At 38.6% G+C, this 17,412-nt stretch overlaps 1 long non-coding RNA gene across 1 annotated transcript in view; it reads left to right on the forward strand.

Annotated features, from left to right (window-relative positions):
- The first annotated feature begins 15,830 nt into the window (after nt 1-15,830).
- LOC143435552 (uncharacterized) overlaps nt 15,831-17,412 on the forward strand; it is a 33,119-nt gene continuing 31,537 nt past the window's right edge. The window contains exon 1 of the long non-coding RNA XR_013105923.1: nt 15,831-15,956. This is a non-coding gene — a long non-coding RNA (uncharacterized LOC143435552). The remainder of the gene's footprint in view (nt 15,957-17,412) is intronic.

The raw sequence follows: 17,412 nt of genomic DNA on the forward strand, positions 1-17,412 counted from the left end.
AGAAAAATTTCTTTCACTCACTCTAACTCTTAGTCATCTCCAGATCTACCCAATAGCTTTCTAAACTCTATGGAATCAATTAAAAAGATTGCTCAATTTTCCTTTCTTTATATCTCTGACAAAATAATGGAACCCGGAACCTGTAAAGTTCCATTAAGAGTACATAAATCCTTTCCTGGCTCCTACTAAAAATGTTTCCCATGTTTCTCTTTATCTACTGGATTATTGTTGTCTTTATACCAGGCTGATGGAAGTTTAATGTTAAGTGCTTCATTAATAATGTTTTGTGCTTTAGAAAAATTTGAAACAGATAAATCTTGACAGCGAACAGAACTTATTTATTTTACTCTTTGTGTTAACATCACAGGGAATGTTAAAAAAGGAGACAGCTTTGTTTGTTCTTCAAGATACAAAAAGCAGTATTTTACAAACCATAGCCACAGAAATAGAATTAATTAGTGGAAAGATAATAACAGTTTTAGAAATTGAACATAAATGTTTGTTTCTATCAGTAATAAAAGGATAAAAAATCACTGTATTGAAAGAAGACAAAAATTCATGCATTTCCTGGAATGATAGGGCATGTTCATGAGTATATTAACAATAACATCTGTGTAGAAAAATAATTAAAATAGAAAATGTCTAGTTTCATTTTCTTTATTTGAAAACAATTTGTAATTCTTGCTGGCTATATTTGTCAGTAATTCATTTTCCAGTAAAAAATAACCTTGGCTTAGTTTTCTATTCAGTTTGGTACTCTTCAAATTTTTTTTCTAATTAATTCATGTGTCAGTTAAAATAGAGTTATCTTTTTCTATTTCAAGTAACTCTCCATCCCCAAATCCGTGCCCTTGCCTCCATATATATTCAAAGCACCAGATGTAACCTTGAATCAGATAAATAACATACACAATCCTAGATAAGCCTTATTGCACATTATATATGTGACAAATCTCTATGCGATGTCATCAAGAATACTCTCAGGGCAACTCCCTCCTTGCTGGGAATTCCATTATACTTATGTGTGACTTTAGGGCTTCCTATTATTCGATTTTCATTACCATAAACAATAAACAACTTAAAAAGAGAAAAAGGTTACTTTGTCTCCTTACAATCAAGTTTATTTTAGAGGATTCAGTTTATGATCACTTTATTCTGTCTCTATGTCTGTCTCTATGTCTGCCTATGATGAGGGAGAAATGTGCAGTGGGACAAAGCTGCTTTCCTCCTGACCAGGGGGTAAGCAATACAAACAAGAGATTATAGCCTCACAGTGTCTTTTGAGGGCATGACCTTGGTGACCTATAGACCTCCCATTTGGCTTTGCATTTTAAGGTTTCTACCATCCTCTAATAGGAGCAAGCTGGGGGTTAAGAATTTAACATACAGGCTTCTGGGTAGTAATCTAGGTCTACACTGCAGCACCTGTTATTGAGCAATCACACACTTTAAACTAGCATTTATTATCAGCTGTCAGGCATGTGAGCAAGGCTCTGTTGGATCACCTACTCTGTAGGAAGACTATCAGCTAACTGCTGATATGTATGAGTGGGTTTCGATGCTGACAGGATACAAAACTGCTCATCCAAGCCTAAAATTCAAATTAGTCATCAGAAACTAATGAATGATCACTGCTTTATTTCACTAAGTTTTAAGGCGTCTGTTTGCATGGGAAACTGCAATAGAGCTTATCAGACATATTCCTGGTCCTCATGAAAATTGTTTACAGTCATTTTCTTCACAGATATACATTTTCAATTTTCTGTGCCTCCCCGTATCCATTCCCTTTTATCTGAAACCTTACAGTTACTTCCACTCAGTGTATCAGGATTTGCCATCACATATGCGTTGGCCTTTGAAATGTGGGAAGAAGCGCCAGTGGAAGTTTTCAGCTAAAACTTTAGGAGACTTCATGTACATTTTCCTATCCTCATATGCTTCTCTCTATTATGTAAGCCATTTTAGGAGACATTATCTTCCCATGGAACCCTGTGTGTGTATATTTTCTAGATTGAGCATGAACTTCTGAAAATCCTCCTGCCTCTGCCTCCCAAGTGATGAGAATATAGACATGCATCATCACGCCTGATTGGTAATAGGAGATTAAAGATGCACATAACTCCCTTGGACAAAATCTGGAGCTTGGCACCAAGCCTGTCAGAACCTATTACAGATGACTGAATGTTCAGTCAATTTGCAAGTGTGTGAGCAGAGAGAAATAATCATTGCTCTGTGCCACTGAATATGTTGTGTTACATTTTTGGTGTTAACTGGCTGATAAAATGGAAATGTTTAAAGCTAATGATATATCAACAGTCTTTTTATAATGAACCAAAAAAAATTATGTACCACACTGAACAACTGGCTAGATTTGATATACTGATCAAGGTTTATATGAAGACAAGCTAAAAATACCAGAATTCAAGTATTAGACAAGGGGCTTCAGTTATAGAGTATGTGCTTAGCGTAAAGAATCCCTAACTTCAATCTCCAGTACTACCCAAGACAAAGCAAGTGTGATTTAGGCAGTTAGAAATCATGGGCCATGGCAACATATGGGGGTTGACTGATAGCAGCAGATTATGAATTTTGCCATTGACATATTTCTAGTTACCGACACTAGAAACCACATGACTGTTTTGCAAAGCTATTCCCAGGCATCTTTTGTACCAGTTATGTGGTCCTCCTTCTCTTTCAGGATGCTAAAATAGCCAAAGAGAAAAGTGTTATAACTTAGTGGTACAAACTAGTTTTCTCACTGTTGTGATAAAATACCTTACAGGGAAAATTAAGAGAGGCGAAGTTTACTTTGGCTCATGGTTTTAGGAAGTACAGTCCATCAGGGCGAGAAGAATGTCAACTCTTAGTTTACACTGAAGTAGTAGGATATTGTGGCTTCTGTTTCTCACATTTTAAAGGGTCATGAAACATAAGGACATAATAGAACTATGTCTGAATGATATTTCCTTTTTAAAATTAATTTACTTTACATCCCAATTGCAACTTCCCCTCCCACCCAGTGCCTCACTTTCATCTCCATTCATCCCCATCTTCTAGTTTTCCCTTTCTCCTCAGAAAAGTGGAGGCCTCCTATGGATAACAATCTTCTGTGGCATATCAAATTGAAGTAGGACTATATGCATCATATCTTCTGCTGTGGCTAGGCAAGGCATGGGCTATATTTTCAAGTGTATGTCTTGAATGGCCCACCTCTTCCATCCAGGACCCATAAGCTCCTAAAACAACACTACTACCAGAGTACCAGCTGTTCAAACACATGGATCTCTGGAAATATTTTACAGTAAAATTATAGCAGCATCTTTGGTCACCCAGGTGTCAGTTCCTGGTTTCAGTCTGTAGCACTTCTCAAAACAAACAAAATGAAATAAAGTAAGTACTATTCAGACAGAAAACATAGATCATTGAAACATTTAGGTAGAAAATAATTAAAATATTAAAAATATTAGAAGTTAGCTATGTGAACAAGATTTCCATTATGTATATATTTGTAATTAATAAGAGTTTCTTAGTTGATGCAAGCCTTCAATCCTGAAAGGGGTTAGGAGATAGAATGGTTTAAGTTTGTGGTGTAAAAAGATTTAAGTTAATGTTTTGCAACAACTTTCCTTCTATGCAAGTCATTAAAAAACAGGTTGAAACAACATTCCCTATTTTTAATATTGATCCCAGTATTTCCAAAGAAAAGTAAGATTGCCTTCACAAATCTTAATTTATCAAGGTCTGATAGGTTTGAAAATAACAATAAAAATGAGTTCCTAGATGTTGCTTCAATTTTGTGGATAATCTTTTCAGACTAGCAAAACAACATAGTCAATTAGATAAAAGAATGTCACATGCCATTACTAGCCTAGAGACCAAAACATGAGAAAATATGATATACTGGAGGGGAGAGATGCTAGAGATTGACTCTTTAATACCACCCTCTCATTTTATATTTACCTTGTTCTAGAACAGCAGAAAGTGGTACGCATAAAGGAATCATGATTTTTATTTATTTTTTCTTTTTATCGATATTATATTTACATTTCAGATTTTATCCCCTAACCCACCTTCCCCCAACCACCCAGGAACCTCCTATCCCATCCCCCCTCCTCATGCTTCTATGAGGATGTGCCCCCACCTATCCCCCCACTCCCACCTCCTCACCCTTGAATTCCCCCCCCACTTGGTGTTCATCCTTCATGGGACCAAGAATCTCCTCTCCCACCTATGCCAGACAAGGCCATCCTCCCCTTCATGTACAGGTGGAGTCATAGGTCCCTCCCTATGTACTCGCAGACTGGTGGTTTATACCTTGGGGAGCTCTGGTTGGTTGGTATTGTTGCTCTCCTCATGGGGCCACAAACCCTTTCTGCTCCTTCAGTCTTCTCTCTAACTTCTCCATTGGAAAATCCTTGATCAGATCAGTGGTTAGCTGTGAGCATCAGCCTCTGAATTTGTCAGCCTCTGACAGACCTCTAAGGAGACAGCTATAGCAGGGTAAAGGAATCGTGTTTAAGACATATAAATTTTACACACACACACACACACACACACACACACACACACACACTCCTATGTACAGTATATTGTCCTGAAAGCTAGGGATATAGACAAACATCAGCCTAAACAAATATTGATAATAGCAAGTCCACATAATATGTGGGTTTTGAATGGACTTTGCATGTTTTCTCTATTTCTGTTAGGACTAATGTTCGATAAACATCATTAATTATTAATTATTAATTAATAATTAATTAATTCTTGGCTTCCTTCTTCTATAACAATTTAGAAATGAGCTTGGAAGATTTATTTCCTGCCCTAAGGCTCTAAGTTTGAAGTAGTCCTCATTTACTTTTTCTGAATAAATTCTTAAAAACTTACAAATTGTATTGTGAAGGCATCTCTTATCAATTATTTCACTTTATATTAAAGTGCTTAGACGTGAAAGGAGAAGGGAGCACCATTGATAGAGAAGAAACTAGGAGTGAGAACAAGAAGAACAAGGAGAATATGAGCAAAATGAAATAACACACTTGTGTGAAGACATTATAAGGAAACCCATTTTATAATTTATAATAAAAACAAGAAATAATATGACCAGACAACAACCTCAGGAAAAATGAGAAACGTAAAGGAAAGGACCAGTAGAAAGGAGTAGAGGTTTAGCATTTGCTAGGCAAACCTGAGCACTCCTAAGTTGGATCCTTAGAACCCGCAGAAAGGTGAAAGGAGATAACTGAGTCCACTGGGTTAGTTATCCTATAACTTCCATGTGCACTGTGTGGCACATGCACACACACATGAATATATGCAAAATATAAAAACAGGAGAGACAGACCTCGAAAAACTACACATGTGAAAGTAACCATTGTACAACACAATGTTTGGCTTATCATTTTCCCTGTGCAAACACTCCCCACAATAGTACTGTAATATAAATCTACATTATGAAACTTAGAGCACAGGTTTATAAAATCCATTATCTTGAAGGTGCTAGTAAAGACTTTGTAATGGAAACACCAGCCTGCTTTTGACCACTGAGAACATGGCAAACACCTTCGTTTAAATCCCAGATTCACTATCTAGAACAAAATTAAGGTTCTGACTCTTGACACTGCATGACTTGGAACAAGTTACTTAACTGCCCTGGCTTTAGTTTTTCATCAGTCAAGTTGTGACAAAATAGTACCTATCATATCAAGTTGTTATAAGGAGTTTTATTTTTGTTGTTGCTTTAAGATAAGCTCTGACTATGTGGCATTGGCTAGCTTCAAATTTATGGGAACCCTGATGTCTCAGGCTTCTTGTTATGAAGATTAATACATTTTATGCAAAATGATTAGCCTTCTTCACCCAGAAAATATATTAATACTCACAAGAGTCTATCAGCCCATTGAATGTGTGTAATGTTTTTTGTTGTTTAATTTCCCAATGTTGTGGGAAATGGCTTTTAGAGAAAAGTTTCTCCTCTGGTTGGGTACCAAGTGAACCTAGAGAGACAATTTTTATCATCATCATCATCATCATCATCATCATCATCATCATTATTGATTCACATGAAAATTTCTATTTGGGTTTCATGAAATACTTATTTCAATAGATATGAAAGCATTTCAATATAAACTGAAATTTCAGAACTCTATCAGGTATTATTAACAGTCTTCTCAGAAGTTAACAGAATAGTGGGTTCACAGCACACAATGGAAGACAGCGGAATTCTCAGAAACAGATTGTAAAGGTCATGAGTAATTGGTCAGAGAAAGCAGACTCCCTTGATTATTTCCAGAGCAGAATGTTCTATGAAGATATTTCTTCCTAACCTGTTCAGCTATTTCCTGCCCCTTTGCTACTACAATCTGCTACTTCAAACCTAGCTAAGCAGGGTCACCTTGCACAACCTGTCAGTTGAACTGTACCTAACCTGGAAGAAACTGTTCCTTACTTGATGCCAACTAAAATAATTTGATGAATCGCCTTAAAGCTTCAATTCTATATTGGTTGAAGCTCTAAAGGGCCCACTCATCATCCAGAAGACATCCAGAACACTGCTCTATCTAAACATAGAATCACACTTACCCTAATAAAAAGGCACTGCTTATCATTAGTAATCAGTATAGCTACAATAGTTAGATTGTTATTATAAAACAAAATAGTGCATGAACCACCACAGTGGTATATGGACAGTTTCATGGATGGACAATCAGTGTTAACTTAAACAAGTGTATAGCTTTTTAATTGATACAGTTTATTATGCCTCTAATTCTTTAATATATTTTCACATATTTTCTTTGTGTCATTATTTTGTCTCAGTCTACCTGTCTGTCTTTCTGTCTCTCTGTCTCTCTGTCTCTCTGTCTCTCTCTCTCTCTCTCTCTGTCTGTCTCTCTCTCTCTCTCTCTGTCTGTCTCTCTCTCTCTCTCTCTCTGTCTGTCTCTTTTTTTCTCTCTGTCTCTCTTTCTTTGTGTGTGTGTGTAAGTGGGGGTGGAAAGAGAGAGTACAAAACAACTCAGGATCAGAGGACAACTTGTAAGAGGTGGTTCTTTCCTTCTACCATGTGTATCCAGGAGTTTGACTCACTCTTCAAGTTTGGTGGCAGATGTCATTAACCCCCAAGCCATCATGCTCACTTCTGTGTCACCTTGAACAACAATTTTTAAAACTTCCTTATTTTACTTTAATTGCCAAAAATATTATAATATTTACCATATACAGCAAGATGCATTGAAATATGTACAACTTGTGAAATTGTCAGCCAGTCAAAGTAACATAGGCACTGCCTTACCTCACATATTTATCAGACATTGCATTCAAATTTAGTGATATGGGTTATGCTGCTTTTCTCTATTGTAAGGTAATTTCAGGATAAATGAGAAGAGGAATTAACTGGGTAGAAGAGCTTCTTTATCTTCTGCTGTATTTTTACTTCCATTGATCCAAATATAGAGGAGCTGGAGACTTCTGGTCTGGGCCCAAGCCTTGAGCGGATCACCAGTGGCAGCTCTGCCCCACAACCTCACAAAACCCAGGAGCTCTAACCCTGGCAGTATCTTAGATAAGGAAACAGCAACAGTAGCCCCAATCAGGGAGTAACTGGGACACACAGGGACCCAGGAATTAACTACTGGCCCAGAGCACTGGTACCTTCCAGTCTGGTCCTGAGTGCTCAGCAGATTCCAGGAGATAGCTCTGCACCCAATCTCACAGAATCCAGAGGAAGTGGGGCTCTCAGGAGCTCTAATCCAAGCAGTATTTTAGATAAGGAAGCAGCAACACTCACACCAAACAAGGAGTAACTGGGATCAACTGGTACCCAGAAATTCACTCCTGGGCTGGAGCACTGGTTCCTTCCAGTCTGGGCCCGAGCATAGAGCAGATCCTAGGAGGCAGCTCTGCACCCAACCTCACAAAACCCAGAGGAGTCAGGGCTCCCAGGAGCTCTAACCCGGGTAGTATCTCAGGTAAGGAGACAGCAATACTCTACCCAAACTGGGAGTAACTGGGACCCACTAGGACCCAGAAAGTCACTCCTGGCCCAGAGCCCTGATTCCTTCCTGTCTCCGCCTGAGCACTGAGCAGATCTTGGGCCTCAGCTCTAACCCCAGCAGCAACATCCATCCCAAACAGTTCTGACACAGCCAAGATAATAGGAAAGACAAGGCTCCAGTCAGAAACAGCTCAGGTAGCACCAAGGAGATCCAAATGGCAAAAGGCAAGCGCAAGAACACAAGCATCAGCAACCCAGGGTACTTGGCATCATCAGAACCTAGTACTCCCACATTAGAAAGTCCTGAATTCCCCATATCACCAGGAAAGCAAGAGTCAGATCTAAAATCACTTCTAATGACAATGATAGAAAACTTTAAGAAGGACATAAATAACACCCTCAAAGAAACTGAGGAGAACACAGGTAAACAGGTAGAAGGCCTTAAAGAGGAAACACAAAAATCCCTTAAAGAATTGCAAGAAAAAACAGCCAAACAGGTGAAGGAATTGAACAAAACCATCCAGGACATAAAAATGGAAGTAGAGACAATCAAGAAATCACAAAGGGAGACTACCAGGGATATAGAAAACCTAGGAAAGAAATCAGGAGTCATAGACACAAGCATCACCAACAGAATACAAGAGATAAAAGAGAGAATCTCAGGTACAGAAGATACCATAGAAAATATTGACAGAACTGTCAAAGAAAACACAAAATGCAAAAAGTTCTTAACACAAAACATCCAGGAAATTCAGGACACAATGAGAAGACCAAACCTAAAGATAATAGGTATAGAAGAGAGTGAGGATTTCCAACTTAAAGGGCCAATAAATATCTTCAACAAAATTATAGAAGAAAACTTCCCTAACCTAAAGAACGAGATCCCCATAATCATACAAGAAGCCTACAGAACGCCAAATAGACTAGACCAAAAAAGAAATGCCTCCCATCACATAATAATCAAAACACAAAATGCACAAAACAAAGAAAGAATTTTAAAAGCAGTATGGGAAAAAGGCCAAGTAACATATAAAGGCAGACCTATTAGAATTACACCAGACTTCTCACCAGATACTATAAAAGTTAGAAGATGCTGGACAGATGTCATACAGACCTTAAGAGAACACAAATGCCAGCCCAGGCTACTACATCCAGCAAAACTCTCAATTATCATAGATGGAGAAAACAAGATATTGCAGGACAAAACAAAATTTACACAATATCTTTCCACAAACCCAGCATTACAAAGGATAATCGCAGGAAAGCTCCAATACAAGGAGGAAAATTATACCGCAGAAAGAGCAAGATAGTAAGCCTCTTTCAACAAACTCAAAAGAAGATAGCCACACAAAGATAATTCCACCTCTAATAACAAAAAGAACAGGAAACAACAATCTTCTCTCCTTAATATCTCTTAACATCAATGGACTCAATTCCCCAATAAAAAGACATAGGCTAATGGACTGGATATGCAAACAGGACCCAGCATTTTGCTGCATACAGGAAACCCACCTCAGTGACACATGTAGATGAGCTGTCTGTGGCTTCTGAAGCCATCCTGATATGTGAGGTGAACGTACACTAGTTAGGATGGCACAGCAGAAAGTATTTAGCTTCATTCTTCTTGGCACTGCAGACTCCTCCTGCCTGTCCTGGATTTTCCCTGTCTTTGTTTTAAATGAAAATTGTTTTCTTTCATCTAAATCATGTTAAAATGACCAATTTTATTTACAAACAATTTGACTCACTCCTTATTTATATAATTACTTGGATCCAGTCTTGGGAAAGAGAATGCAGTGTTATGGAGAGATGAAGGGGAAATTAGAATAGGAGGATTAAATAGGAAGGGAGATGGGAGAGAAAGGTAAAGGATGGAACACAGAGAAGGGCAACTGATTCTAAAGGTCTGTTGAAAACCACAAGGAAATCCATTACTGCAGAAGCCTCCTAAAATACATACCATCCTCTGGAACACAGTTGTATGCAAATGCTTGAGTCTTTACAGCCCTCCACTTAAGAAGCACCTGGCTGTGAACAATGGGCTTGCTGGAAGGCAAGCTTTTCACAGAAGGTGGAGGCAGAGCTGTCTTTGAGATGTCTCTTTTAATCCCTCTATCTCAGCCCAGACTCCAGTGCCAATGTAAAGGCTTTCCTTTTAAAAATGGTGAGGATTTCAATGCATTAATTGGGCTCAGTTCTCTAAAGTACTAATTCATAAGGCATATATTGTATTTACATAAATGCATATGTGTACAAAATATTTATAACTTCTTAAACACTTATTGAACGTTCATGATATGCTACATATAGAATATTAACATATTTTCTTGGTAATCCTTAAGATGTTTGTTTAACCTAATAGGGTTAAAATGTAAGATGACTAATTAAAATCCTTGAAAATATGAAGAGAAGGGACATTATGTCACAACAGAAAAATATATTTTGGGATTTGATATTATATATGGTGGGATTTGATATTAAAACCACGATTACCTGATGCTTACCTTCCAAAATGAAATGGGCTTACCTGAGTGGATTCTCCTTAAGAGAAATGAGAAAATCCTTTCTGAATTAGAATGCTTTACTCTTATTCTTTGAGTTGTTTCTGCAAGTCACAGAAGCCTAAACATATTAAATACTGGAAAAGAATGAACCCAAATAAATGAAAATTTAGACTTTTTAAAAAAAATGCATATAAAAATAAAATGATTTGCTTTTTTCCCATCATCCTTGGGTTTAAATATTTTCTTCTAAGTCAGATGTGGTGATATATAACTTTAATCCTAGAGTTTGGGTGGCTAAAGCAGGAGAATTAGGATTTTGAAGCCAGACTCATATACATAATAAGATCCATGGCGTCCTGGGCTACATAGACAGAAACTTTTATAAGAAAAATATTTTGTTCTTCTCCATTGGGTTATCTGTATAATTATTATTATGACATAGATAACCAGAACAAAAATAGATCATATGCATAATAATTAAAAGAGTTGATTAAAAATGGGACCAAGTACATGGCTCTGCAGATGAAAGTTGTCTGTTGCTGAGTCTCATTACTTTAATTTAGAGTTAGAGTTACCATGTTGGTTCTGAAAAGCTCATCCCCCAAAACTGTCTTCTGACCTCCACATCATCTCACTCTTGTGTTCACACACATCCAACTGAACACACAATAAATATAAAAAAGAATTGATTAAAAGTGAGCCAATTGTTAATGCTGGGATGGAACCAAGGGCCTTGAGCATTCTAGGCATGTACTCTAACTGAGCCACATTCTCATCCAAAAATTCAAATGAATGTGATATCAACAAATTATTTTTTTCTGATTTGTTTTTCTTTCTTTCTTTCTTTCTTTTTTTTTTTTTTTTTTGTATTTTTGGATAAGCTCTTGTTAAGATGCTGTGAAAAGTTAGAGTTCAATATGAGGTTTATATCCTACCATTTTGTTGAATGCAAAAACTGGAAATTACCTGTCACAGTAATGGATTTGTTACTGAGTCATTAAACTCGTTTATTTCCCCAAGAGCAAAACTAATATGTCTAATTATTCTGTTTTGGGCACCACGGAGGTTTTAATGCTCTGGGGAAATATATTATAGTAATATTTTGGATGGAGAAATGAAGCAACAAAAGTTAGATTTTGCAAAGGCAGGTAGAGTAAGGGTCAGTAGAATCAATTTTAGAGAACAGGGCATTCATAGAGGATGAGAATCTGAACATAGATTTTGTTAAAGTTCTGTGGGAACACATTGCATGCTTTCAGATTCAAACCTTTTTTAACAATTACTATGCAGATAAAATGCACTGTCAAACTGTGCATACATTTTCAAATTTTTAAAACATAATTATAATATTGGAAGTCATGCTTACCATGAAAAAAATTCAGACAATATAAAACTATTAAAATGAATGGAAAAGGGGATAACAGGGAGGGAGGCTTAAGTAGGGACAGGCACAAAAGAGTAGTTCACAAGATGGAGTTGGAGAATGGATAACTAACATTGAGGATGTTTGAAAAGCCATATGGACTAATTTTATGAACTTCACACACACACACACACACACACACACACAGAGTCATTTTTTGAGAGGAAGGTGATGGCCGTGTTCAACATTAGTCTATCAAGAACAGACTTAAACTTGCCTCCTACAGCACAAGCTCCCTTAGACCCATTTACGCATCTGGGCCTGTATGTACCTAAGCACTCTACGTTCAGTAAGAGTATGGCTCCTGAAGGCTCCTCTACACCCAGGGCTAGTAGGAAGCAAATATTCAATTTGTGTTTTCTACAAGGAACACAAGGATAGTGAGTCTTCAAGTGGCTCACTATAATCCTGGGACTGGGAGGCCAAGGCAGAAGGACCACTTTTCAAGATCAGATTCAGCTCCATAGTGAGGCTCTCTTAAGAGAGCAGCAACCAACCAACCAACCAAACAAACAAACAAACAGCCAACCAAACAACCAACCAACCTATGGGACACCTAAGATCCAAGGTATAAAAAGCAAGATCGCAGCCAAATTCTTATTGGCAAAATGAACAGTGATCAAGTAAGTAAGAAAGTGCCCATCACATCAAGTGGCTCAAAGAAACCAGAAAGTGGAATTGTGGGTATGTCTGTGAGGTGAATGTGCATGGACAGATTCCTTGAGGAAGGGCCTCTCAGCCTAGCACCAGTGGGGCTGAAGTAGGTCCACAGAGAGGTCAGATTTTGGAAAGCGTTTCAAGGGTAAGGACTTTGATTATGAATGTGACAGAGTGGTCTCCAAAGAAGAGTGACAGGATTTGACCCTTCCACTGCAGCAAGTGACAAGTTAGAAGCAGGAAGCCACATGGGAAATAGTCAAAGGCTCTGTCTGGTTAAGAGGTGATCAGATTCCAAATGTGCTTTCAAGGTAGCTAGCAGGGCTTTCGGACAGATTAGCTTTCTGTGGCTAGGGCAAAATAATAGGACTAAAAGAAGAAATGGTTTTTCATGGCTCATGGTCTCAGAGGTTTCTACTGACAGTCACTTGGCCCAATTGCTTTTAGGCCCATCCAAGGTAACTTGCCTCATGGTGAATGAATGTGGTGGAGAAAAAAAATGCTCATTTTGTGGCAGCCAGAGAACAAAAAGGGTTGCTGGGAAAAGCCAGAGCCCTCATGGCCCAATCCTTTTTAAATGTTTCTACTCCAATCACTGCCACACTGGAGCTGTGTCTTCACTACAGGGGCTTTGGTAAGGCATGCTGAGAGGGAGCAGTCAGTGACTCCAGAGGTTGGGGCTAAATGATAGATGAATGAAGGTTGTCTATGAAGGTGGGAAGACAGCAGAATAATTCAGAACCATCCCTGTGGTACTCCATCTGGCCACATGGGTCCTTTCTGTCTTTATTGTGTGAAGGGAGTTAATGATCGCCTCTGTGCTGAGGTGTAGGTAGGAGCTGTACCCATCCCATGCAGACATCATGCAGACAAAGAACTAAGTACAAGACAACTGTGAGGTTGGCCAGAATTTCACCTGCCATGGTGGTTTCAATATATATATATATATATATATATATATATATATATATATATTCCTAAAATGATATATATTTCTAAAATTTTACATGCACACACATACACACTAAGGAGATAATGCTTATTGAGGTCATGCTTATTCCAGAAGCTTTAGGTTTCTAAGTGAAATGCCCACTGTCAGGTATGGAAGAGCTCCCCTTGAGTTGTTGATCATCAGTGTCCCCAGGACCATCTCAAAATGCAAGTTATTGCTTATTGCTCTTGGTTGCCCACCAGAACTTAATGGTAAGAGCAAATTTCTGAAGACACCAAACACACTGGTTACAGGACATGAGGAAATCAACTTGATACTAAACCCGAAGCTTCCTCCCTCCTGGATAGCCCTCATATTACTGTCAGGGGACTTAGGAGGGGAGTCAACAGTCTTACACAATTCTGAATCCTGTGAAGTATAATAAGGATGGCAATAGCAAGCTACATCTTCAAGTGCAATGAATTAATTGTATGATAAATCCACTCTCTAGTTGAATATAACTTCTTTTCCACAGGAGGACACACATGCCTTGGACTCCAAATCTGGCCAAGTACCCATGGGTGGGGATGTCACAGACCCCAGGAGTGAACCTAGGACTAATATTTCTCCAAACAGACAGAGCATCACACTGTCCTTTAATGTGGGAACCAATATCCAGAAGGGAGTAAGAGAGGCAGAATCACGAACCCTGGAAACAGACTCTGGAGAGCAGCACTGAGTTCTACAGTATTGTACAGCAGTAGCCAACCATCCCACTGGCACTATGGGGAGGTGCCAGGTTTCTAACACTCAAGAGAACTTCCATAAAAACAGGGCAAGCAGCTACTGCCCTGTTCCAGGCCCATTCTGAGGTACTACCAGTTTGCTAGGATCCCATATTTCATGTTGTCAATGGACAAGGATACTTGTACTATTAGAGCAGTGAACCCTCTAGGCCCTACCCAGGGGCCATAGCACCTACACTCTAATTTTTATATCTCACTACTCCTAAATTAGTACAGTTTTCAGATCTTATCAGATAAGGTGGTATGTGTGTGTGTCTGTGTGTGTAGTAGAAGATTGTTAAGTGCTCAAAGTTCAGAGAATAAGTGTCTGTAGAGTGCTCAGTCACAAATTGCACATCTATATCAGACACACACACACACACCACAAACACACACACACACACACACACACACACACACACACACACACATTCATGTGCATGCACCAAAGCTCAGGAACCATTGTGAAAAAGGTGGTGGAAAAAGTGTAAGAGCCAGATAGATGTCAGAATTGGCTAGAGTGAAATAGTGTCTTCTGAATATGCCAGCCTCACTACAGTCACAACCCCATCACAGCTATGGTTGTCTACAGAAGATTGGCAACAACACCAAGCCAGTTAACACCCTAGCATGGAATGAGAAGGATTCCATGAGTTCCTTCTCCCAAGCTAGGAGCTGAGAACAGCTGATGGGGTCATGAGACAGAGACTTTCTTTGCTCTTAAAATGTGTCTTCTGCCAAGCCAAACCCTCCAGTCGATGCCCATACCCCTACATGCATATATCCATGGGAAGTACTAACTGGATTTGGTGGGTTACAAACAAACCAAACCAAACAACAAAAGGACAATCAAAAGACAAAAACAAAAACAAGCCCCTAGAGGATATGAAGTTGGGGGATGAAAGGTGGATCTTGGAGTAGTTAAGGAGAAGAGTAGATGAGTATAATCAAAATACATTGTACGCAACTATAAAATTGTTCAAGAAATAATAAAAATATGCTGAGGCAGAGGATCTAGGCACAGTATGTGGCAACATACATAGATAATTCTGTGACTGCTGTTTAGGTAGATGACAAAGCCCTTGAAAATAATTACTTCTTTATTGGTGACTCAGTGGACTCTGCTTTCCATGGCATGTAAAAATTTCTCCTCAGGTTGAAACATAAAGGTGCCTATCCTTCCATACAACCCTAATTCAGTGCAGTTATGAGTTCTAGCAGGTCCCTCGGGATTTAATGCTCCTAGAAGTACATGGACAAATTTGAGTTGATGGGTTAGAACTCTTTTAAAAAGATACAAAGTTCGGGATGGTAGGGAAGTTGGGGTGGATCTGGGAGGAATGGGGAGGAGTGGGAGTAGTTGTAAATTTACAGTGCCTGAAATTCTCAAAGAATTAAACAAATATTGCTAAAATAAGTAAAAAACATGGCTTCGCCTTTCCGTCCTAATTCCCAGGGATAACTGCATTATGGCTATTCGCTTTACAACCTCATAGACAATTATAGTAATTTTTCTTTTTGTAAATGTGTCTGTAGAGGAAATGGGCTGGTTCTGATCAGGAGCTCTCACTGGTTGAATGTGAAGACTTCCCTTTTCCATACCATGCCACAGCTGGATTCTCGCTTAAGTTACTTACCTAGAAACAGACCTTGACATGAGGATTCCTGTGTAAGTGATTTATTAAGGAACTGTTCGGGGGAAACTGATAAGATATAGTTTCCAAACTGTATGCCAAAGTAGGGTAACAAACGAAACAAACCATGATCTTTTGTGCTTGTAAACTGTATATTTGGAATCTATCTCCATCATAATAGCGTGTTTCTGATTCTATCACCCAAATACCGCTAATTATGGCTTGGATCCCATGCTATGGATGTATCGCAGTTCATCTTTACTGATGTACCTAAATAGGGAAATTCCAGGTTTTCACTCCTTTGGACCATTTTTTTTTTCTTTTATTAGATTTTTCTTCTTTTCCTTAAATCTTTTTTCCCTCATATCGTTTTTTTATTTTTATATTTTATTTACATTTCAGATGCCATCCCCTTTCCCCATTTCCCCTCCCTAGAAAACCCCTATCCCACGCCCCCTTCTCCTTTTTTGCTTTTATACATTTTTTAAAAATGTTAATCAAAGGCTTTATAAGTTTGGTAATGCTCAATCAGAAGTGTAACCCAATACCCAACCTAGATATATAAACTATCTTTGACTGGTGGAGACACGTGAACATCTGCCTCCATGCCCCCCCTTTCTCTTTCTCTCTCTCATCACCTAGCTTCACCCTTCTTGTTAAAATAAATTTTTTTCCTTAAATCTTTTAACCAAAAAATAAACAGAAAAGGAGAAAACTGAAAAATGATTGGAGATGCCATGGATCAAATGGGGGGGGGGGGGAGCAGGGCTGTAGCTCAGTCTCTAACCTCTCCAAGTAATAGTAACCCTGTGGCAAATGGGTGGGGCAGTTTCTTAGTCTCTTAGTGGAGTAACAATGCCTTGAACAGGGGAGGGAAGAGAAGGGGCTGTATTGTTACAGAAAGTAGTGTATTGTTACAGGAAGTAGTGAGCTACAGACTTTTGTGGGGGGGTGTTTTTGCAGATGTATTGTGGGAGCAAGTCTCCAAAGGCAATGAAAGCTCTCTAGAGATGCTGGCCTAGTTGCAAGCTGATTGCCACATTCCTATCGCTCTGGCAGTAGTTGGGTGCTGACCACACTGTGAACATGGTCTAGTACAACTGGTACTTGTACCCTTCTGACCTCAACTGGTAGGCTCAGCAGATCATGTCAATGTCATTGTCTGATTTGAACAAGGCCACCATGCTAGTGCTAAATCGGCAGCTGACCTCCACTGTGGCTCAGGCCCCAGGCTGTTTTGTTTTCTAGGTCAGGTCACTGGATTGACTTATAGAGTGCCCCTTAGGACACATTTTGCTTTTGGCCAGCATTCTGTATCTAGTTCAACAGATTTAGGTAGTTTAAGACCCGGGTGCAGTAGTGTCACACTTCACAGAGACATAATTTGCACGAATACAAGTCATAGGAAACAGAACACTGAATAAATAAAATAATTAATAAATAAATAAAAGATTTATTTTTTTCTTAGGAATTTAGTTAAAAATATTTTTT

The sequence above is a fragment of the Arvicanthis niloticus genome, chromosome X (assembly GCF_011762505.2).
Source record: "Arvicanthis niloticus isolate mArvNil1 chromosome X, mArvNil1.pat.X, whole genome shotgun sequence".
In the NCBI taxonomy this organism is placed as follows: Eukaryota; Metazoa; Chordata; class Mammalia; order Rodentia; family Muridae; genus Arvicanthis; species Arvicanthis niloticus.